This window comes from Bradysia coprophila, unplaced genomic scaffold (assembly GCF_014529535.1).
Source record: "Bradysia coprophila strain Holo2 unplaced genomic scaffold, BU_Bcop_v1 contig_151, whole genome shotgun sequence".
Classification (NCBI taxonomy): Eukaryota; Metazoa; Arthropoda; class Insecta; order Diptera; family Sciaridae; genus Bradysia; species Bradysia coprophila.
Window position 1 is genome coordinate 118,911 of NW_023503423.1, and position 25,392 is coordinate 144,302.

General features: G+C 34.7%; 1 protein-coding gene across 2 annotated transcripts in view; it reads right to left on the bottom strand.

Annotated features, from left to right (window-relative positions):
• The window catches only part of LOC119074965 (disheveled-associated activator of morphogenesis 1), a 61,540-nt gene that overhangs the window by 25,096 nt on the left and 11,052 nt on the right, over positions 1-25,392 (bottom strand). Inside the window, exon 2 of one of the 2 annotated variants that reach the window (XM_037181353.1) lies at positions 24,668-24,722. The exons of the other annotated variant lie outside the window; for it this stretch is intronic. The gene's annotated coding sequence lies outside the window, so the exon portion shown is untranslated. The remainder of the gene's footprint in view (positions 1-24,667; positions 24,723-25,392) is intronic. 2 annotated transcript variants of the gene reach the window in all.

A 25,392-nucleotide genomic window follows, 5' to 3' on the forward strand; every position in this document is an offset into this window, starting at 1 on the left:
TGGCGAAGGAAGATTAAAAATCTAATCCCGAAAAAATTAAAGTAATCCCCTCGGACCTAAGAATTCTAATCCCATATTTTTGTCTGTGTTCTGTAAAAATGACGTAAGCAATAGGTATATTGGCTCGTAATGGGGGCGAACTTCGCAGCATCTACTACGTTCCGTATTTGTTTCACACTGTCAAATTGCCTAAAATCAACCGTCCACAACAGATACGTATCCAACATTGTATAAAAAGGGACCAAATTACGAGAAAAATTCTGCAATTTTGTCCCATGGCATGGATACTTTTATGCGTATCTGTTGTGTACGGTTGATTTTAGGCAATTTCGTGAGTTGTAGCCCGAACGAAGTGAGTCCACAACAGATACGTAAATAACTAAAATAGTTTCGTCTTTTAATACTTTTCATTTTATGTATAACAAAAAGATCATGATTAGCAAAGACGAACAAAAATTTAATCTCAAATTGGATTGCATAACAAAACACGATTTTAATTTTCAATTTTGTTGAATATTTTAGGAATGTAGGAATGAGATTCCATCACCGCAACATGCATTTTAACAAAACGTTAAGGTTTTTTTTCATTAGTTTGGCTATTACGCTTTTGGTGCGGAGACTCTATAAAAATATTTAAAAATGGGATGGTTACATAAAAAACAACTATTGCACTTTATTTAAATTATAAGCTACACTCCAAAGCGTCTCTGTTTCTTCAAACTTTTTTTTTAGCCATTAAGAGAAATTACAGCGGCCGATTCAACTTTATACGTATACTAGTGGAGAACCCGGCTTTGCCCGGGATTACTTTGATAACATAGTAGTAAAATATTTTTACTAGTTAAAAATTTTCTTTCAAAAATATTTTCACGCGTTCGATTTGCGTTAAATCAGTATTACATCGCTATAGTTCTAGATAAATTAAAATTGAAAGTTTTTCTTGTATTTCTTGATATAATGATCAATCTGGTGCTAGTCTATGATATTTCAGGTTTTTAATTGAATTTTTTTGTTTTAGCCCTCACTTGAAGTGCGTTGCCTCACACTGAATTTCAATTCTAATTTTTTTTTGTAGACTCTATTATTTACCATTATTTTTACCATTATTTAATATACAGATCAAGTGACTATGTAACTTGCCAAGATGTAAAAATAAACAAATGCGTCAAAAATTGTCACACGCAAAAAAAAATGTGTCCTCGTTCAACGAACGCATCCACGACGTAAACAGGCAAAAAAAAATCGCGCATGAAAGTGAAAAAAGTTCACGTGTTCGTCCTAACTTATCTTCATTAGTCGGTATGCCAAGTTTCCTAAATTGCCTAAAATCAATCGTCCGAAACAGATACACAAATAACTAATAACTCCTTTTTATAGAATGTTATCAGTTGAAGCCGCGCAGCGTAAAAAGAGAACAAATTCGGAAATTTTATGAAGAAAGTGATATTCTTAGAATTTTTGCAAAAAAGGAGGACGAATGCCACTATAAAAATACAAGCAAACCAACAAACATTAAACTTTATATTATAGATAAAAGAATCAGTTATGCACTTAGCTTAGCATTCGATTCATGTTTGTAATACTGGCAGTTTAATAAAAGAAATAATTAATGAATTTCAATTAGCCCACAAAGCATTAAACAATGCATAAGATTTTTGTGTGTATGTTTTTCTTTCCCTTTTCATTATTGGTTTGTGAATCGAACATCAACTCATTGTATATCGAATGTATAAAACTAGGTCCCACCTTTTGGGTGGGTCAGGTCCCTTGACTGACAATTATTGCAATGTAATTTTGATCAGCTTATTTTTCATTCTTAAACTTCCTAAGCATCTTAAATCACTATCACCGATACAATAATTTAGTTTTTGATATGCTATAAACTAACTTCAATCTGTGATGAGCTGTCAAAGAGTAAACATCTCTGCGAAATCAAGGACATTCAGTCGATGATTGGCTCTCAAAGAGTAGACATCTCCGCCAAAACAATAGTATACTTCAGTCGATGATTGGCTGTCAAACAGTAAACATCTCTGTCAAAACAATGGTATACTTCAGTCGGTGATTGGCTGTCAAAGAGGAAACATCTCTGCCAAAACAATGGTATACTTCAGTCGATGATTGGCTGTCAAAGAGTAAACATCTCTGCCAAAACAAGGACATACTTTAGTCGGTGATCAGCTGTCAAAGAGTAAACATCTCTGCCAAAACAAGGACATACTTTAGTCGGTGATCAGCTGTCAAAGAGTAAACATCTCTGCCAAAACAAGGACATACTTTAGTCGATGATTGGCTGTCAAAGAGTAAACATCTCTGCCAAAACAAGGACATACTTTAGTCGGTGATCAGCTGTCAAAGAGTAAACATCTCTGCCAAAACAATGGTATACTTCAGTCGATGATTGGCTGTCAAAGAGTAAACATCTCTGCCAAAACAAGGACATACTTTAGTCGGTGATCAGCTGTCAAAGAGTAAACATCTCTGCCAAAACAAGGACATACTTTAGTCGGTGATCAGCTGTCAAAGAGTAAACATCTCTGCCAAAACAAGGACATACTTTAGTCGATGATTGGCTGTCAAAGAGTAAACATCTCTGCCAAAACAAGGACATACTTTAGTCGGTGATCAGCTGTCAAAGAGTAAACATCTCTGCCAAAACAAGGACATACTTTAGTCGATGATTGGCTGTCAAAGAGTAAACATCTCTGCCAAAACAAGGACATACTTTAGTCGATGATTGTCTGTCAAAGAGTAAACATCTCTGCCAAAACAATGGTATACTTCAGTCGATGACTGGCTGTCAAAGAGTAAACATCTCTGCCAAAACAAGGACATACTTTAACCGGTGATTGGCTGTCAAAGAGAAAACAACTCGGCTAAAACAAGGACATACTTCAGTCGATGATTGGCTGTCAAAGAGTAAACATCTCTGAAAAACAATGGTTTACTTCAGTCGATGATTGGCTGTCAAAGATTAAATATCTCTTCCAAAACAAGGACATACTTCAGTCGATGATTGGCTGTCAAAGAGTAAATATCTCTGCCAAAACAAGGACATACTTTAGTCGATGATTTTCTGTCAAAGAAAAAACATCTCTGCCAAAACAATGATTCCTTCAGTCGATGATTGGCTGTCAAAGAGTAAACATCTCTGAAAACATACTTAAGTCGATGATTGGCTATCAAAGAGTAAACATCTCTGCCAAAACAAGGACATACTTCAGTCGATGATTGTCTGTCAAAGAGTAAACATCTCTGAAAAACAATGGTATACTTCAGTCGATGAGTGGCTGTCAAAGAGTAAATATCTCTGCCAAAACAAGGACATACTTTAGTCGATGATTTTCTGTCAAAGAGAAAACATCTCTGCCAAAACAATGATTACTTCAGTCGATGATTAGCTGTCAAAGAGTAAACATCTCTGAAAACAAGGACATACTTAAGTCGATGATTGGCTGTCAAAGAGTAAACATCTCTGCCAAAACAAGGACATACTTTAGTCGATGATTGTCTGTCAAAGAGTAAACATCTCTGAAAAACAATGGTTTACTTCATTCGATGATTAGCTGTCAAAGAGTAAATATCTCTGCCAAAAACAAGGACATACTTTAGTCGATGATTTTCTGTCAAAGAGAAAACATCTCTACCAAAACAATGGTATACTTCAGTCGATGATTGGCTGTCAAAGAGTAAACATCTCTGCCGAAACAAGGACATACTTTAGTCGGTGATCAGCTGTCAAAGAGTAAACCAATCAAAGCAAAGTACTGCTGTTTTTGTTATCCGGAGAGCCACTCATGTATAATAAAGATACAGAAGAGAATTGTTGCACTGTGTGGTATGTTTGGTTGTGCTGATATTGTTTGCTATGCTAGTTGATATGTGTTGTGTGCATACTTATATTGCGCTCTAGGTTTTAATGTCGGTCGCTTGAATGACAGCAATATCTACTAATGCGGCTAAATAGCACGCTTCACATGCTATTTAACGGTCCCAAGCCCGTGAAAACGCAGAGGGGTAGAGTAGGGTATTTGTAGGGTTTAGTTAGTTATGAATAATTTAGCGAAGGATAGGACATCACGTTAGGGAAATTTGTCACCCTTCGATGTGTAACAGCTAATTTTGCAAAGAAATTCGATTCTAATGTGAACTTTCCACTGGTAAGATAGGTGTCCTTACTTGATCCATTTGCATAGCACAAACATGTGTAGCGAATGTGTCTTGTTTTACCACTCATTGCCGCCGGTATACGTTGTAGTATATAGTTCGCATTAGTTTTGAATTTCTTTGGGGTTAGCGATCATTTGACAAGTGATCAATTGACCTAACTCCTTGTAAGGCAATGAGAAATCGTTTATACGATCATTGTGTATCAGTTATAAGCAAACTCTCCTTAAAATTGCCACATTAGGTGGGGTAGATAGGACGGAACTTTAGGTCAGTTGTAAGCCATCAGAGAAATGATAACGGATGTCTGGGCCGGGACAACACCATCTGTTGTCATTTCTCTGTCACCCATCGATGTGTAACAGCTAATTTTACAAAGAAATTCGAATCTAATGTGAACTTTCCACTGGTAAGATAGGTGTCCTTACTTGATCCATTTGCATAGCACATACGTGTGTAGCGAATGTGTCTTGTTTTACCACTCATTGCCGCCGGTATTGGTAAGATAGGTGTCCTTACTTGATCCATTTGCATAGCACATACATGTGTAGCGAATGTATCTTGTTTTACCACTCATTGCCGCCGGTATACGTTGTATATAGTTCACATTAGTTTTGAATTTCTTTCGGGTTAGTGATCATTCGATAGGTGATCAATTAACCTAACTCCTTGTTAGGCAATGAGAAACTGTTTATACGATCATTGTGTATCAGTTATAAGCAAACTCTCTTTAAAATTGCCACATTAGGTGGGGTAGATAGGACGCAACGTTAGGTCAATTGTAAGCCATCAGAGAAATGATAACGGATGTCTGGGCCGGGACAACACCATCTCTTGTCATTTCTCTGTCACCCATCGATGTGTAACAGCTAATTTTACAAAGAAATTCGAATCTAATGTGAACTTTCCACTGGTAAGATAGGTGTCCTTACTTGATCCATTTGCATAGCACATACGTGTGTAGCGAATGTGTCTTGTTTTACCACTCATTGCCGCCGGTATTGGTAAGATAGGTGTCCTTACTTGATCCATTTGCATAGCGCATACATTCGTAGCGAATGCGTCTTGTTTTACCACTCATTGCCGCCGGTATACGTTGTATATAGTTCACATTAGTTTTGAATTTCTTTCGGGTTAGCGATCATTCGATAGGTGATCAATTAACCTAACTCCTTGTTAGGCAATGAGAAACTGTTTATACGATCATTGTGTATCAGTTATAAGCAAACTCTCTTTAAAATTGCCACATTAGGTGGGGTAGATAGGACGCAACGTTAGGTCAATTGTAAGCCATCAGAGAAATGATAACGGATGTCTGGGCCGGGACAACACCATCTGTTGTCATTTCTCTGTCACCCATCGATGTGTAACAGCTAATTTTACAAAGAAATTCGAATCTAATGTGAACTTTCCACTGGTAAGATAGGTGTCCTTACTTGATCCATTTGCATAGCACATACGTGTGTAGCGAATGTGTCTTGTTTTACCACTCATTGCCGCCGGTATTGGTAAGATAGGTGTCCTTACTTGATGCATTTGCATAGCACATACATGTGTAGCGAATGTGTCTTGTTTTACCACTCATTGCCGCCGGTATACGTTGTATATAGTTCACATTAGTTTTGAATTTCTTTTGGGTTAGCGATCATTCGATAGGTGATCAATTAACCTAACTCCTTGTTAGGCAATGAGAAACTGTTTATACGATCATTGTGTATCAGTTATAAGCAAACTCTCCTTAAAATTGCCACATTAGGTGAGGTAGATAGGACGCAACGTTAGGTCAATTGTAAGCCATCAGAGAAATGATAACGGATGTCTGGGCCGGGACAACACCATCTGTTGTCATTTCTCTGTCACCCATCGATGTGTAACAGCTAATTTTACAAAGAAATTCGAATCTAATGTGAACTTTCCACTGGTAAGATAGGTGTCCTTACTTGATCCATTTGCATAGCACATACGTGTGTAGCGAATGTGTCTTGTTTTACCACTCATTGCCGCCGGTATTGGTAAGATAGGTGTCCTTACTTGATCCATTTGCATAGCGCATACATTCGTAGCGAATGCGTCTTGTTTTACCACTCATTGCCGCCGGTATACGTTGTATATAGTTCACATTAGTTTTGAATTTCTTTCGGGTTGGCGATCATTCGATAGGTGATCAATTAACCTAACTCCTTGTTAGGCAATGAGAAACTGTTTATACGATCATTGTGTATCAGTTATAAGCAAACTCTCCTTAAAGTTGCCACATTTCGGACCTAACTCCTCGCCGATTCCTACGGGAAGAAAAGAGGGCACAGGCCTTGGCAGTTCCCAAGTGCGCTCAACTGTGAACAATCTTTTTCAACATCAGTACATGAAATATTTATCTCATAAAAAAAGCGTCATAATTGTCAATATTATATAAAATCAGGGTGAAGGTGACGCACCTCTTTGTGTTATAACTTACAAAGTATCTGATATCTCTTGTGGTGACGCACTCTGCGTGTGAAATAAATAATTTGAGAAAAAAATACTTAGTCGAATGTACTTAGAAAGGACAAATTTTTGGTTTAATGAAAAATCCATTAGACAACTATATGTAAGAATGAAACAGCGATGTGAAGCTTTAAGCTTAACCATTTCTTTTGTTCTAAAATAACATTTTTAACTAACAATACGTGAATTAAGAGTAGGTCCGGAAGGAAAGGACAATTGAGGACATATTTCATGTATAATTAAAAATTATTTATTCTTTTTTTCTTGAAATTTTATTTTACCAAAATTTAGCTTACAAATAACTTTGAATCATTTAAAAATTATGGACGGATGACTTAACTTAACTAAACGAACTTTATTATTCAAAAAAATACAAATTACAAATATAATATAATATTTCACTTGCAGCAACGGACGGCTTTCCAACTTAATTTAGCGTTAGTGTGTTAGATGCTTATTTACATGGCGACGGACGAGCGAGAAGGCGAAAGGAATTATGGACGGATGATTACTAATTAAGGATCACTAATTATGGACAAATTGAAGACAGTTGATTTAAAGAAGAGAACTAAGCGATTTAGCACCAAGGAAAATTATTTGATGTGTGGACACAAATTTGCAGATCTTCAACTATTTTTTTTGTCTAATGCACCTTTTGAGTGACTGATATTTTCTCAATAGATTTTTGTAATTGTAACAAAAACGTAAGCAAATAAGTTAAAACTTTCAACCAGTGCTGTACTTCTGGGCCGCTGCTATTTGCTCGTCGTGCATAAAGTACCTCTTGATCATGAAACATTGTTTAGCCACATCTCTGCTTGCAGTTGTTTAGACGAAATGATGCTTCCGTTGTAGTTTTGAATGTGTGGCATGAATCAATCACAACATAAATCAAAAAAAGACCTAGCTGTATTTACAGCATTCTATTTGCTTACCCTGTATATGTAATTTTAGGTATCTGCTGCTTGTTAATTATCAATTATCAAATCGATTATTTTGTTGCATTTATATTTTCTGGCAAACCTTTTGACGAATTGTTCACACATAGTTCATCGTCGAACTTGACCTTCCAAATGTCAAATCGATAATTTTGGGAACAATTATCAACAGAGTAAAATCCTGTTTTTCTGGAATAATTTCCAGAACCTTATTCCGAGATGGCCCATCTTCGAACTTAACCTCAGGAATCCCATTCCTCGTCGATTAAAAAGAAAATCATCAAAATCGGTTAAGAATTACTCAAGTTATCGTGATGACAAAAAAATGGTAACAAACAATTACGTTTTTGATAACATTTCATACATTGTGTGGTAACCAACATTTTAGGGTATTTTCTGGCGTAATTATAGAAACATGATTGTTTTGTAACATGATTACATCGTAGGATATTTTCGATTTATTCGTTTGCATGTAATTCCCATTTGTAAATACAAATTTTTGCTCCGAAGATGTTGAATCGTTTCTTTTTCGTTTTTTATACCAAAGTTGTCTCTCGTGCAAATATCTGTTAGCCGGGTATGGTAGCTGATGTTGACAGAGTTTGTCTGTGATAATGAATGTTGCAACGATTATCGTATTGTCAATTTAAATTATTTACCAAAAAATGTGGGTATACAACGTACAAAAGGTGATTCTTCATTTAATATTTGACTTCAACAAAAGATGGTCGTTTATTTGGAAAAAAAAATTCTCATCGAATTCTGAATTTTTGTAAAACTTAAGTAATTCTGAACCGATTTTCAAAAATTTGGTAGAATTTTAATATCAAAAAGTGTGGCCGACTTTGACTTTCTTCAAAAATTGTAACACTTGTCATGAAAATCTTATTACAGTGGTCCATGTAAACAAAGTAAGTTAATTTTATAATCAGAGGAGTTGATAAAAATGGCAACAGTGGTTTGTTTATAATCGTCAACAATACGACTAAAGAGAGTCTAATATGAATAACATCGTGCGAACATTTATTTCAATCCGAATTTGGTACATTAATTATACCTATAATGCAAATCCTTAGATTATTAAGAAACTAAGATCATTTTAGACGTTTTAGACGTAGGGTACAGTCTTATTAAAATAATTTAGATGATGTTACATAGAAAAATCTACGAGTAGGTGAATTCCAAAATTCAAAAACCTACTGTTTCAATGCCTAAATCTGTGTTATGAAACAAATGCTCTCCAAAACTTTTGACCACCACGAGCTGTTTAATCATCGGATGAGAAGTTCGATGACATGAATGCCATAGACATAAAGAGACTAGAAGGTAGATTTAAATAAAAGAATTTACGCTGTGTGTGTATTGCTATATACACGACGTACATAAGAGTAAACATATTTACCCTAGAGAGGTAAAGGTTTTCCAAGCAAAATTATATCACTAGAAGAAGAGATGTTTGCCTACTGCGATAAAATACCTCACTGATATAAGGCTGTATATAAGAGACTCGTACTAATACTTGCGCAAGCGCTCGTATACGTACACGTCTCTTATATACAGCATTTAGCAGTAATGTACTATTACTGTCGGAGAAAAACAAGAAGTCACAACTGCAATCACATTATTCATTCCAGATGCATTTTCCAATGTTAAGATCTTTACTGATGTATATGTATAGACATGGTGGGGTCGGTGAGGGAAGCCATTTCAATACCAAGTAGCTTAGAATTAGTCCCTCTATCAGTTGCGATAGCAATCTGTATTCGAATTGACTCGTCGGCCCCGCACGGCCATGAGTGTCGGTTCTCCGAAACGGCTGGAAAGATTCGTGAACTGAATGTGGTTTCTTATAGTACTCGAGTCCCTCAAAAAAATGAAACATGAAAAAAATCAGAGGTGGTGTCGCGACTCTATTTAAGTTTTGTTCAACCCCACCGTGAGAATTGGATTTTACTCGTTGAAAATGTGACTTACTTAATTTCTCCCACCGTACATGGAACAAATCGACCAGTGTAGACGCCATACTAATTAATTAATCATTTTGAATTGGTATGCATATCTGTTTACATTTTCTGTGTTCTAGTTCCAGTTTTCATCGGCTTTGAAACAAAATAGATTTATGTGTCCATTGTACTGCTCCTTGCACGACACCTTCCATTTTTCTAAGTTCAAAAGCATGCAGATTTTCTAAAATTTGTGCGATTGAATGTACCGTGTGTTTTTGTAGAGTATTTTGAGGGGACGCAGCCAAGTCGATAACAATATATACGGCTTAATGTGAACAAGCGGTATTTACGCAAGTAAATATCAAGCCGGGGATATTGTTATTGACTTGGATGCGTCCCCTCAAAACAATCTGTTGACACCAAGAAATCATGACTACTGTCTTTACGGAAGATATTTTCATTTCATCAGTAGCCTCAATCAATCAATCAATGGATTCGACAACAAACCAGGGTCGTTGATGTCATGGAAAGAATAGCATCTCTGAAATGGAGCTGGGCGGGACATATTGCAAGAAAGACAGACAATCATTGGACCAAAAAGATCATGAACTGGCGACTATATAAAAGACGAGCTATAGGTAGACCCCCAGAGAAACGGAATCAAGAATATTGCAGGTACAAACTGGCAGCAAATGGCAATGGATCGTACGAAATGGAAAGAAGTTGGAGAGGCCTACATCCAGCAGTGGATAGAAACAGGCTGAAAAAGAAGAATAAGAAGAAGTATGTTCATGTTGGGAGCAAAACTGTGATGTGTCCCATTGGTTTTGTGAAGCGAAGGATATTGTGAATTGGTATTTCCCAATCGTTTTAGATATTATCATTATACCATTATTTAATCCATGGTTCATCGCTTTTGTATTAAGGCACACGAAAATGCAGACGAAGAAAAATAGTGTAAGACCTGGGACTAATTTCTCGATCTACATGTAAATGTTTTGATTATTGCCATAAGGATTTTAAATCGAAACAATTTTTGATCTTGTTCCTTGTATTACTTTTATTTTGGTATGACTTTGGCTATGCATTAAGTGGAATCGGTTCGTTAATATGTTTGTTCTCATTCTTGGATGATAGCGGTAATCTAAGAACGACAAAAAACATATTCATTCGAACGGCAAAGAAACAAACCCACAGATCGGTTTTTTAATTGCCACTAAACATACTACCACATCAATTAAAATTCCGCGGCAACACGAATTGAAGATACTAGGTCCCACCTTTTAGGCAGGTCAGGTCCCTTGACTGACACTTTTCTATTCACAAAAACTTGTCACATTTAATACATAGATGTATACTATATTAATGACTCCACGCAAATGACAGTAAAATTTGACAAAAATTTTTATTTGGAAACCATTGAGCGTAAGGTGAAATGATTTTTGACTACTTTTTGAGTTCTCAATTTTCTTATAAATTTTCAATTTTCACGATTTTCAATCAACCGCAAATCATAAATAAAATATGACTGGTGTAGATTACGGTCCTCGCTTCGCTCTGGCCGTAAACTTCCCACTCATATGAGATGTCTATTATTCTGTTTGATTGGCTTTTCGTTACATCAGAGTAGATGCGAAGTATGTTTTGTGGAACAAGGAATTTTTCACAAAACAAAAAAGTGCGATAGATGTTCTTCTCTTACACTTTTGCGTAAAAAAAGGAAGTCCCCCGGTACTTAATACACATGGTAATAAATGAACTTTATTAGTTCTTGGTTGATCGTTAAAAATAACTCAGTTTACCAATATTTTTGGTAAATTGGTACCAGTTTCGACTCTTTGATGGTAAAGGGATTTAAAATATTTGTAAAAGAAGAAATTTATTGCTAGACCAAGAAAAAATAATCCCTCGCATATAATTTCCTATTCACAAAACCTTCAATCGTGAATAAAATATCACGACTCGTGTGAATTACATTCATAAAATCACACTCGTAAATTTTTTACAATATTCTCTTTGATTCATTTATTTCCAAGTATTTAAAAAAAATCTTCAGAAATTAGTTGAGATAATTCATCTTATATTGCCTGCAAAAATTTCACTTTTTTATTAAAAATTCTTACACTTTTTAATCAAAGTGTGCTCATTTGATAACAGGCATTTTGCTGGCGTATGGTTGTAAAGGGAGTAAAAAACTACCTACTTGATAAATGACAAACAACTTGATAGTCAACTATCAAATAGTCTGCTATCAAGTTGTTAGTCAACTATCAAATTTGATAGTCAACTATCAACTATCAAGTTGTTAGTCAACTATCAAGTTGTTAGTCAACTATCAAGTTGTTAGTCAACTATCAAGTTGTTAGTCAACTATCAAGTTGTTAGTCAACTATCAAGTTGTTAGTCAACTATCAAGTTGTTAGTCAACTATCAAGTTGTTAGTCAACTATCAAATTTGATAGTCAACTATCAAGTTGTTAGTAGTCACCAGCAAGAGATGTTTACACGTTAAAATATGGGCATCGAATGATGAAATTATTCTTCCTACTAGTTTCATACACATCGAAAACAAACTTATATGATTTATCTACACTACCAAACAAAATCAAATTTCATCAAAGTAATCTTTTTTAATTGAGGCTATGATCAACAGTATAAAATCCCGTTTTTCTCGGATAGCTTCCAGATCCTTAGTCCTACATAGTCCATCTTCGAACATAGCCTCGGGATTTTAATTCCACGGATGTAAAAAAAAAGAATCGGTTAAAAATTACTCAAGTTATCGTGCCTTCAACGATTTTTTTTTTTTATACCAACATCGAAAGTTGATACTTTCGCCCTCGAAATTCGGGGCGAAAGGAAAAAAAAATTCAAGTTATGTGTTTGAGCGGGGAGAAAGAAAGAATACAAAAAAGCGAAAGTCAATATACATAATGCAAAAGTCGACTACATAATGTAATAGTCAATAAGTGTACTGCGATCAAAATTGAAATAAAGCGTGCGCCAGTGCTCTTATTGAAATTAACATACGAAGTTGACACTTTTTGTTGCTACTGAATGATTTGTTAGTTATTTGTTAATTTTTGTGTGTATTATGGCTAAATAATTAAATTTTTTATTATTATTTCGGCGCGGGCATCAACTCTCACACACGGTTGATTTTTTTACTTTCGCCGCTTTTCATTCAATGTACTATTTGTTACCCACATTTAACGTTTTTCATTGCATTTCATACATTTTCAATCACAGTGTACCTTTTTGTTACCCACATTTTTCGGTATTTTCTGGTGTAAGACCCTGACTTTCAGTCAAGGGAATAACTCAACAAAAAAGCATGTGTTACTGCAAATGTATATACAAACTTATCTAAATTATACAATAGTATATTGTCTACCTGCTTCCAAATTTTTATTTTGGCCAGTGGGAGTTTACAGCTCGAGCCAAAGGCGAGGGATGTAATCCCACGTGCCAAAATAAAAATTTGTGAAGCAGTTAAATTCTATATTTTGTCTGCGTGTGCGAAAACCCACTTTACCTCCCTAAAAACAGATAGGTAATGTCGACATTACCTATCTGTTTTTCGCACTAACAGATATAAAATTAAATTCTCGCTTATGCGTAAATATGGTTGCATATGATCGTCCATATATAGTATTCGCATTTTGTGTTAAAAATCTGGCACAAAATAAACGTTGAATAAAATGCAAGTCTGTAATCAAGATTGATATGCAAAGTCAAGACTCCTTTCACTTATACTTGTGTTGATAGGTTCCAATTAAAAGGCTTGTAAAAAAGACATGAAATTCAAATGAAGTTTTTTTATTTTAAATTCTGCCGTAAGGTCAAGTATGAGTATATTGTGTTGTCGTTTGTAACGAAGAAATTAAATTGATTGGCTATTTCTGTTTGAATCATTAAATATATGTGTATATGTGTATTAAACGGTGTTAGAATCGTTAGAAACGTTTGAAACTTTAGGTACCTATCGTAAAAGAAAGTATATTTATTTTCGATAAAATTTTGTTTGGCTGTTTTTTTTCCTTCAATCGAATCAGTCGATTTTTACATAAAGAAATTCCTTTCGATGATGACCCAGACCACCTAACTTTTAAAAAAAAATTAAAATATTTTAATACGCAAAAAATATGCAAATCATGTAAAACTGGTACATTACCTAGAGATATGAATGGTGAAAAATACACAAATTTCTATAATTTTTTTGGATGAACAGTTTTCTACAAAAAAAAGTGCAACTTTTGACCGATTCCGTCAAATGGAATACCAATGATAAATATCTCGACAATTCTCTTTAATTATGTCATCCAAATTATTCGCATGGTATAAGTAAAGTGATCAGGTCTTATTCGCTTTCGCTGTTGATGCAATTGAAGACCGAATAGCAACGTCACTTGGTACATTTTTTGTAAACGTTGTTTCTTCTGAGTGAGAGTACACCGTGCAATAATAATTTTAAACTGAAATAAACTTGACATATCCATCATAATTGCTTATGCACATGATAAATGAATATTTCAACGGACATTGTTTTCCGTATATTACTGATAATCGTTAGTCGTTCCGGTTATCCATCGGTGTAATTTAGGATATGGTATAATAGACAAAAAGGCTGTCAGCGAATGGGTTTTATTTGTTTTATTTATTAAAGCGTATCTACTCAATGTGATATGCTTTCAAAATAATGTGGAGTAGTAACAGAATTAAAAGTTTTGTTCAAAATGGTTCTGTTGTGTAAAAGGTTCGTTAGGTCACAGCTGTGAGTTTTCCACCAACTTTATGAACAAAGTCAATTTACCATATTTTTTTCTTCAAAATTCTTTGTGAGTAAGCATCACCTGAAGTGCTAGAGTTAACGAAAAGTGCAGTGTTTGTTTGGTAGCACTTAGTAACCTTACCATTTTAACTGATAGTATTTTCTGCTGTAAATTCAGACTGGGCACACACCAAAAATGAAATTTTGTTATTTAAATTACCTCTGCAAGGTAATAGTAGGTTACATTGGATGCAGCGAAAGTAGCATTACAGGAGGTAACAATTTTGTGATAAAAGTAAAGTCACAAGTGTTTGATTGAGGAACAAGCTTCAGCGTCGGTAACTGTCTTTTCAGCAAGTGTGGAGTGTGTATATCCGAACCGAAAACGAGGTATTTGGTCGAAGATCAGTTGCCGAAGTAATTTTGTCGAAAATTGCGATGCAATGATCAACATTCGCATGGTCCAGGTTGATAAAATCTGTCACTTTTAACTTTTGATTCCGTGTCCATGTTACATCGAAAAATTTCGTAAATATTAGTACACATACAATTGGTAAAAGTTTCCTATGTGCAGAATAAGCACCAGCTGAATAGCACCAGCTGGTGTACAAACAAAAACACTTTGTATTGTAAACAATTCAAAGACAACCTACACACAGCGCATTTCTACGTTAACGTCATCTATGCGCGCACATAACATATTGAAGTAAACAAATTGTTCAGAATGTGTTTTGATTGTTTATCATACGGTAAGTGTGTGTTAGTAGATCCAGCTGGTGATATTCAGCTGGTGCTCATTCTGCACATAGGAAACTTTTAACAATTGTAATAATGCTCTAAATCTTAAAACTAACCGTACTTTTGAGGCGGAAAGCTCTCGTACACGTACACTGTATTGTAAAAATTACGGAGCATGGTAATGTACTTTATCCCATATTTTGTTTCATCCTCTGTACAAATTCTAGATATACCTGTCACGGCTAGGGATGGGCGATAATGATTTTGATAATCGATAATCGATACATTTTTTTATCGGAAATTAATCAAAAAAATATCGATAATCGATAATAATTGGTATTTTGATATATTATCAAAATATCGATATATCGATATTTTCTTATAAAAACCCGATATATTTCAATATGTTGTTAAATCATCATTAATTTTTCGATTAATATCAAAAAATCGATATTTTGATAGTTATCGAAAATTGATATTTTGATAATTATCTATAATTATCAAATTATCGATAATGATTTGATTAATCAATTATTGACCATTTCTTTCGATCAATATTATCGATAATTTTGAACGTCTCCCATCCCTAGTCACGGCATTACATTCCACATTAAAAATGTTGAAGGAAGCAATACCACGGGGAGAAAATATTTTCGGATCGGATAATCGGATATGCGAATCGATGGTAGCGATATGTGGAGATCGATGATCAAGAAAGTTATTTGGTTGATAATAATAGGAATACGGAATATTATATACGATATAATTGTGCTAAAATACCGCAACTGCACTATGAAAATCAATTCGTCGCGTTTTGTTAATTTCATCAGTATATATTTTTGATCTTAATCTGAATGAATTTTCCTAATGAAATTACCAAATGATTAAAACCATTGACCATATCCTGACGCAATATATTGTGGAGAAACTAAAATGATTTTACGTAAGAAGAAAAATGACGAAAGCGAATTTTTAATTGTTAAATTCAATAAATTAAAGCTGTCAAATATTTCGTTTATGTTCATTTATATCCACTGGAAGCGATAAATTTTTAAAGTAACTGAGATTACCTGCAGTGGCAGCCGCGGGAATCCGTTCTACAAAACACAATTTCGAAGAAAAAAAAAATCAGAAACATTTCTATATCATATGCGTTTTCATCAAAGTGTTCAATTTATCTTAGATTTGCTGAAAATTATTTTAAAATGATCATTTTTACTTCCACAAATATTTTTCTCGATGTAGTTAAGCAAGATACTCCATCTTAAACCCAGATATCACTTTACAGCTCTAGTAGCATACAACGATTTGTACAACCGGAGTATTTAAAGTTTGCCAATTTTGCACATTGTGATGCTGACAGTCAGCTGACTTACATAAAAGATTTGATTTAGACAATTGAAACGAAGAATTAGTCTCAGTTTTGAAATCTCAGTTTTCATAACTGAGACCAATATTCAAGATCAAAATGAACAACAATCTGGAACATACAGTTTTCGATACATATGTTCTGCTCACAAATCGCGATGGAAAGGAGTATGCTGGAAGTGTTTGCTCAGAAGCAAGACTCGAAATCTGTGGATCAGACAACAAACCAAAGTCCTGCATGTCATGGAGCATCGTTGAAATGGATCTGGGCTGGACACATTGCTGGATCAAAACAGAACAATGGGAAGATCACCGAAAACATGGTATAAAAGCGGCAAGAATAAACTGGCAGCAAGCAGTGTAGCACATCTTGAAAAGTGCATGGAAGGAATTTGGCCTACATCCAGCAGGAGGACTATTTTTTTTTGGAAAACTAACCAGTTTTTCTGATGCACCGTGAATGCTTATTTTGTTCTTATTACGAATTTCCACAGCATGAGAAATTAATATTGAATCGAATCTGGAAATTCAAATTACATCTACAGGTAAGAAGAAAAATGGTTTTTAGCAAATATTTTCAGTGATAACCGTCACTCGATCAAGACATCGAAACTGATCAATTGACTTTAAGAGTCATATCGAAAATCTTCAGGCGATTTTTTAACTTTGGGAACAAGCGGTCTCCGATTTTAATGAGTGATAGCTCGTTGGATTCGTCTTTCAATTCTTGGATTGCTATTCGCGACATATCGAAGCGTTTTTCTATTGATCAGGTAAAAGAATAGTGGATGATAAAAAATGATTGCCGTAGTACCGTTCCAGATGGTGTTTCAGCTGTAGAGCCCTCAGAAAGAAGGAAAAAATCTGCATTTTGGCACCAACTTTTTTTTCCGAGACATCTGTGGGCTTGCAGCACAAAAGTACTGGGTTCATTCAACGATAGTGGGTGAGGCCAGCTACAACACCCCATACTCAGTTCCGTGGAACAATCAATCTGCATAGAATCCGGACTCTCCGAACATTCACTATATTTTTAGTCATAACTCTCGTGGATGTACTCGCACCACGCACTGAGTATACTCTACCTGTAGGTCTTTCGTAGGCCGACATTCGTACAACACTACAACACTACTTAAAATAATTTTTTCTTGAGTTATTGCCGAAAAAATGTTTTCGGTACCCTCTGACATGTCTTTACTTTTGAGAGCTTTTGACTGAAAATAATTTTTTTTTTAGAAAAAGTGAAAGATACGTGTTTTCTAGAATTGAAAGACGAATCCAACGAGCTATCACTCATTAAAATCGGAGACCGCTTGTTCCCCAATCGCCTGAAGTCTTGGCGATATGACTCTTAAACGTAAATACGAGAGAGAAAAAATAGAAAACTCTAATACAATTAACCAACCCAAAAAAATGTTTGACAATTACGTTGTTTTTTAATGTGTGTCAATACCTTAGCTATGTTTGTTTGCAAGATGCAGTTTTTCGGTGATCAAAAAAGGTGTGACTATATAAAATGTATGTTTGTAGCTATTAAATTGATGAATGGTTTTAATTTCAGTATTTTCTTTATTTAAACCTTTTAATCAAGATGTGATTTAATTATGTTTGCGTAAAACTTTTTTTTAACCGAACAAATACTGAATTGGGATACAAAACATTAGTAAACGTTTTGATTATTGAAAATTCCAATAATTGAGTGGGCCATAAACACAACAAAATATACAATTTAACTGGTACGATGTCTTGTCAACCTCGGCTTGCCTCGGGTTCGCAATGGATAAAGTAGCATGACAAAATACCTTCAAGTACCTATAACCATCGCAGCTAAATAGATTGTAAAACAATCACAGATAACAAAAGAAACTGGAACTCTATGTAGACAGCGGATACAAATAACGGGCGCTTATGCGTCGAGCACACTACGTTTTCAAATAAAATGCATAAAACGATCAACCTCGGTACATGCAAATCATACTAACATTATTTTTATAAATAATGTTCAATTTAATCCGAAAGAAAAACTTTTTTTTTGTCAGGTAAGATGGACGTAAAGTGTAAACCACCATAACCCACATTACACGTTTGCAAGTCTTTCAATTTCTCAAAACACGTCTCGCAAGTCAATTTAATGGGTGTAAAGAAGTGATAGTGGAACGAAAAGATGAAAAATAATAATAAAAAACAACAGAGGACCCGTACGACCCGAATGAATGGTGAACGAAATATAGTTAGTTGTACATGAAAGTCATATTTACTTGAAATTACTTAGCGACATTGCTCTCTTAAATCTCTCAAACTTGCTTTTTCTATATTATCTACCACTAAAATTACTTAAACCCCGTACGAAGTCAAATTTAATAAACAGCTGTGTAAGCCGCCATATTTCGCTATGGTTAACTACTCAGAACTAAATATGTTACTGCCGGCCAATGAGCCACACTGCGTCACATTTTTCATTACCATTCCCATTTGCCCTTACTCAGAGATTCGAACTCGACATGTTAAAAATAAACTGGTAAATGTATAGGACCCCAGTACGTCGCACGGGTCTAAAAACGACTAATGTGAATAAATCATTCGATAGTTTGCATATGAAGTCAAAAAGTCGAAGCTTCAGCAAAAAAAAACGAAACTATTTTGTGCTCTTTTTTAGGACACTCAATAGGTGCCTGATTTGAATTTTTAATTATATACTTTAAAGAATGGTGTAAATTTGTTGCGTACCATACCAGCAACACTTTTGTACTCTATGCTGGTGTAAACATTTACAATGGGAAATGTTAGTGAATCGGTGATTAGCATGTATTTTTTAACTTATTTATTCTTTTAAATGGGTTAATTGGTCGGTAGAATGTATTTGATTTTAATGTTCGAAATATTATGTCGCAGACATGTTTGCATGCCATCAGCAGATTATGTTTCTCGCGGGCAATCATGTACTTATATAAACTCTTAGAAACGGCAAACGCATTGCGATATAAATTCGTTAAATCTGTTACTTCGTTTGTTTGAAGTATTGTTGTGTTTGATACAAGATCTTTTACTTTGCTGTAAATCATCCGACTGTCAGCTCTCTAACTCGAGTAAAACGCATCCGATTTTGAATCATTTTTTTGGCAATGTCAAAAGGAACGAACTAGACTAAGTTCGATGGGCATTTTAGATCGATCCTCCCAAGCTAGGGTACTCTAAGCGCTTTTTATAGTTTTTCGAAGATATCTGGTTAATGACACAACTAGGTCCCCCCTTTTGGGCGGGTCAGGTCCCTTTTGACTGACACTTTTCTAGACAAATTTGACAAAAACATTTTCTTGGAAACCATCGAGCGTAAGGTGGAATGATTTTTGGTCTTTTTTTGAGCTCTAAATTTTCTTATAAATTTTCAATTTATAAGATTTTAAATGTACCTCAAATCATAAATAAAATATGAGTCGTGTAGATTACACTCGCTTCGCTCTGGCCGTAAACTTCCCACTCGTATGAGCTGCCTATTATTCTGTTTGATTGCCTTTTTGTTACATCAGAGCAGATGCGAAGCTTGTTTTGTGAATGTGGAACGAGGACTTTTTCACAAAATAAAAAAGTGCGATAGATGTTCTTCTCTTACACTTTTGCGTAAAAAAAGGAAGTCCCCCGGTACTTAATATGCCTTCACATGGTGACATGGTAATAAATGAACTTTATTAGTTTTTGGTTCATCGTTAAAAATAACCCAGTCCAGTGTTTGCAAAATTGAGGAACTCATGTATTATTTTTGTCATCGTTGTCGTTAACAGAAAACTATAGCCACTCAGGCTCCTTATGAGAGTAAATGGTAGTACGGTACAAAAAGGCTTAAGGATTTTACATATGAATATAAAAAAGTTTTATTACAGTCCGTGACCATTTCGAGACAAGATTTGTATCCATTTCCATTATAATCACATTAAAATGGTATTTTGTAATTAGACTGTATGCAAGCGATGCAAAACGTAAAGCAATAGTCAGAAATCAGAAATTGAGTTTCATAAATTGTGGCGTAGAGAAAACATAAATTGTTTTACCAAACCGTTCGGATTTTAAATATTAATAATAAAATTGTTAGAACGTGCTTACTAAAATATGAAAATATTGTTCATCAGCATTCGGCACCTCGATTAAAATGAAAATAGTAAATTTCGTTTTATGCGATTAATCTGTATAATTTCGTGTGGCGTTGTGTTTCCACACGGTTTGTTTTGACACACTAGAACATAGGCTATACAATTCTCTATAGTTTAGCATTTGCATTTAGTCGAATATTGACGATTCTGTACGGTGAAATTTTTAAATCCCAAATATCTTGGGATCCCAAAAACATGTTTCTCTGTTGGACGTCGAGAATTTGGTAATGGACTCCATAACAACTACTCATGTCATGAACCAAAAATGAAAATTAAGTAAAAACGGCCTCAAAGTCAGCGTTTTTTTTTTCGTTTAGTGTTTAAAAACATGGTCACTTATCGGCCATTTTGTTTTTCGCAAAAGAAAACTTCCAATAGTTGGAAAAAAACTTCTTTCTCGAGTATTCTCGAGTAACGCCAGAAAGCAGAACTTTTTACAGATTCACTGAAAAATAATTAAATTCTGACTGCAAGGATTTTAATTAAACAAAATGCTTTTTTCAATCAGGCCAATAATTTCCGATAAGACACAACACAAACACATCAACACAAACACAAACATCGCATTTTCAAATGCTTATCGCTCGGCATATATTGGTAGAAGAACTAAATTTTGGTAGTAGAATTTTGTTATCCCACGGGAGCCACTTTTCGTGACATAAGCACCTGGACTCTTACACAGAATAATATTTTGTGTATCTGTTTTGGACGTTTGATTTTAGGCAATTTTGCGAGTAGTAGCCCGAACGAAGTGAGGGCTACATGCGAAAGTGCCTAAAATCAAACGTCCAAAACAGATACTCAAAAAAATTTTCATGTAAGGGGTCGAAAACCCGAGAAAAATCTCGAAACTCCCTCATTTTCGGCCCCGACACATGAAAAATACTATTATATGCTTCCTACTGCGGGACGAAAGAAAAAAATGTAAACCCACGGGCCGAAAGTGACAGATATGTAAGCCTACGCATTTTTCTGTCACTTTCGGCGCTTGTGCTAACATTTTTTAACTTTCATCCCCAGTTGGCAGCATATAAAACTTAATACGTAACTCTTTCGGCCTCCTCAATCGTTACGTAAATAACTATTATTTGCAGTAGAGCGATCAAAGTAGTAAAGGGATTTTGATATTTATGAGTGGTCGTGGTCAAAAGAGGCGATTAATTTGCTCAAGATTGACTGGCGAGTCGAAATCAAGACACTACCAGTTCCAACGTATATCGTTAGCTATTCAGCGTGGAAATGCAATTTCCGTCAATGCCAGTATTCCGAAAAATGCCTCGCAGAGCCTAATAAAGTACTTTGCACTCGATGTTAAAATGGTCTCGAGTCACACACAATACGCATAGTGTGACTAACATAGTACTTTTCACCGAGTGATATACAACGGTTTATGCAATAGATCTCCTCGGTTTGCGAAACTGATGACAGCTAATCATAGCCAACCTCGCAAAAGCGGAATATTGTTTAAATTACTGCAAATGCATCAACAAATTTTAGACATTTTTTCGAGCTTCTATTTTCCTTGACCTTAAATATAAACATTTCTCTTTGCGAAATTGGCTGTGTTTAGTTTGCACACAAATTTTGGCATGCGATCGCACTGCCAATGGTCAGCCGAAGAAATCTATAGCGGCTTGCAGATTATGAGGTTGAGTTGAATAATAGTTATTAATTCAAATCAGTGTTGATATTTGTAATCTACTCCGCCTGTGTGCAATGTCGTATGAACTATTCTATCGCACTAGTTCAATTTGCAAGATTATCTTCGGTATTTATTAGATTTTCTTCATTGCATAAAACGTTGTATTCAACAAGAATCGTATAGAGGTATATTATCGCACTAGATGTCAGATTGTTAGTTCGAGGCGAAGCCGAGGTTGGCAATACATCTGACATCTAGTACAATAATATACCTCCATACGATTAAATATTGTTACATAAAATCATGTTCCCAGCTTTTGCGTGTCTGAACTGAAATACACACATACGATATGCTGTCATTCTAGAACATTAGAGGCCAACATTAAGATGACACCGATAAATTATGTCGTATTTTTGAGAAGATCTCTCCACAAGCAGACCTGATTTGTCTTCTTAAGATACAAAAAAGTACGAGTTTACATACCACATTAAATTTCTCCATTAAAATGTTAATTTGATTTTTTGTGCACATCTTGATTTTTGTGGATCATTTGAAGTCATAAGTCAACACTTCCTGTACGAATTTATGTGAATCAAAATAAAACACAACAAAGAAAAGTCGAATGAAGTCATTTTCTTAACGCATTCATAATAAAAAAAAATAATTCCGTAATATCATAGTACACTTCCAACGAAACCCAGCCAATCCTTAATAAGCGATGCAGAAAATTACGAAAACACTTGAAAATTATATTCACTTTTAAAACAAAACCACAACTTCAAACAGTAAAATGTTAAATATTTTTATATTTTCCACTCATAGTGATGATATCGGCAACCAATAAATAACATTATTTACAAAGTTCAGTTCCTTCATTGCATAAATAAATTGAATAAATGAAATGGTTAACTTTTAAAGCATAATATCAAAAACAATTCTCTATTGTTTAAGAAAAAAAACAGAAAGGTAATTGTGATCGTAAATCCAACAGCTCAGGTTACCAAAATGGTGTAATATGCAACTGAGTTCGGTTAATTTGTTACTTTTGTCTGTTGAAAAGCATCATTTAATTAGGATCACACACAAAAGAAAAATAATTTCGTAATTAAACACAAAAAGGTAAAAAAAAAATCACTTCGGGTTGAAACACTCATAATTTTTTTGTCAATTTCAACAAGTTTGAATCTTGAACCACTAATTAAAATTTGAAACAAATCAAATAAACGGAAACATTAAAAAGTAGGTCTCACGCCCGCACGTTTACGGAAACATAAATTTCAATTTATTTAAAAGCATCAGCCAATAGGCTTTAACAAACATATCGCGACAACAAAATATCTTTTTTCCTTCAAAACAGACATCGACGCGGAACTTTTTATTCGCTTTAAGTCTTCGAAAACCGATGATTACTCTACAGCTGACCGCAAACGAATGTTATCGATCGTAATGTGCTGCGTTTATGCTGCTACCCGGTGCTTGTACTTCTTCTGCAGGTGTCAAATGCTCCGCCATCTCAATAGCAAATAATGCCTTCTTTTTCAACGTTGGGAGAGCTGTGTAGCATATTTCCATTCGTTAATGCTACCTCATATCTTACTCGTACTACATTCTGTTCAACTTTTCTTTAACATAAATGTTGAATGAGCGCGAGAATCGATTAATTTAAAAACACAATCTTTGTTTTGTATGTTATATACATGCTTTTGGTGCCGAGAGATATTATTTGGAGAGAAACTTGTTTTCGTTGGATATTATTTTTAATGAATGCATAAAAACAGTAAAAGTTGTAAACATTGCAGGGCTACCTAAGAGTATTTATGTTTTTAATAAATACAGTCGCGGGTTGATTCAAAGAACAAAAAATTACTCTCATATGTTGGTGAAACAGTGAAACAAGAAGAACCTTTTGTTTTTGTTAATAAACGAACAATTTGTTAGCTTTCTGATTTTCTATATACGAGAATTCGTGAGTGTAGTTGTGGAGAGTGATTCTTATAAAACGTCTTTATAATCGTGGAATAAAGACGTTTTACAAGAATGAACTTCTATTTTCTTATGCGTACGTGATCAAAATGCAATTTTTGTAAATGATACTCTGATCACAAAACTGAAAAATCAACACTCCTCCTCATTCACATTAATTTACATTTTGATCCAAAATTCCAATCTCTCCCTCAAACAAAAATTTCTGTTTTAATTCCTTCATTCTGAAGATATCCATTTCTGTTCATCCAATTCCGTAGTAACCGTTCCGGTTACCGCGCAAAAGTGAAGTAAGCGACGCTATCATTTTTTCATTTTAGCCCTAACATTAATTCCGCTAATAAAATCAGTTGGCAATTACAAACATGGTTACCATCACCATTATAGAACAAATCAGAAGCAAGATTAGTTATTTCCAAAAATAAAATCAAATTTGTAATTAAAACATCTTCTTCAGCATCAGTAATATAGGTATAATAACTCACTTTTTTCGGGTCAAAATATTTGCAGTCCGCCAACCCACATCCAACGATCGTAACTCTGAAAATCAATTAAAAAAGATTTAAATTTCTTTTTCAATATTTTTTTATGGTAAAATTAGTTAAGCAACCTAGATGTGTGTCCATCGAAAAAAAAATTGCCATTTCGTTACCAAAACGGTGACAAGACATTTATTTTGCACTAATACTATCACTGATTACAATTTCATGTTATCAGATGGTAGTTACTAAATACAACCCCATCGGTCTTTAAAAACCATTCGGTGTGTAGTATGTCACTAAGTGGCATTACAACTGTCTCCTCAATAGATCAAGTCAAATGTCAAAAATAACCCACAGAGAATCCTAACCTGAAAGTATGTTCATTGAAAACGAGCAGGCACTTTGCCCATGTTTGAAAATAGAAACAAATGTTTGACATTTACTCGGTGATGAGCTGTAAAAGAGTGATTAACTGTCATATAGTCATCTCTGCCAAAATGAGATATATTTCAGTCAATGATCGGCTGTCAAAGAGTAAACATCTTTGCCAAAACAAGGACATACTTTAGTCGGTGATTAGCTGTGGAAGAGTAAACATCTCTTCCAAAACAAGGACATACTTTAGTCGGTGATTAGCTGTCGACGAGTAAACATCTCTTCCAAAACAATGACAAACTTTAGTCGGTGATTAGCTGTCGAAGAGTAAACATCTCTTCCAAAACAAGGAC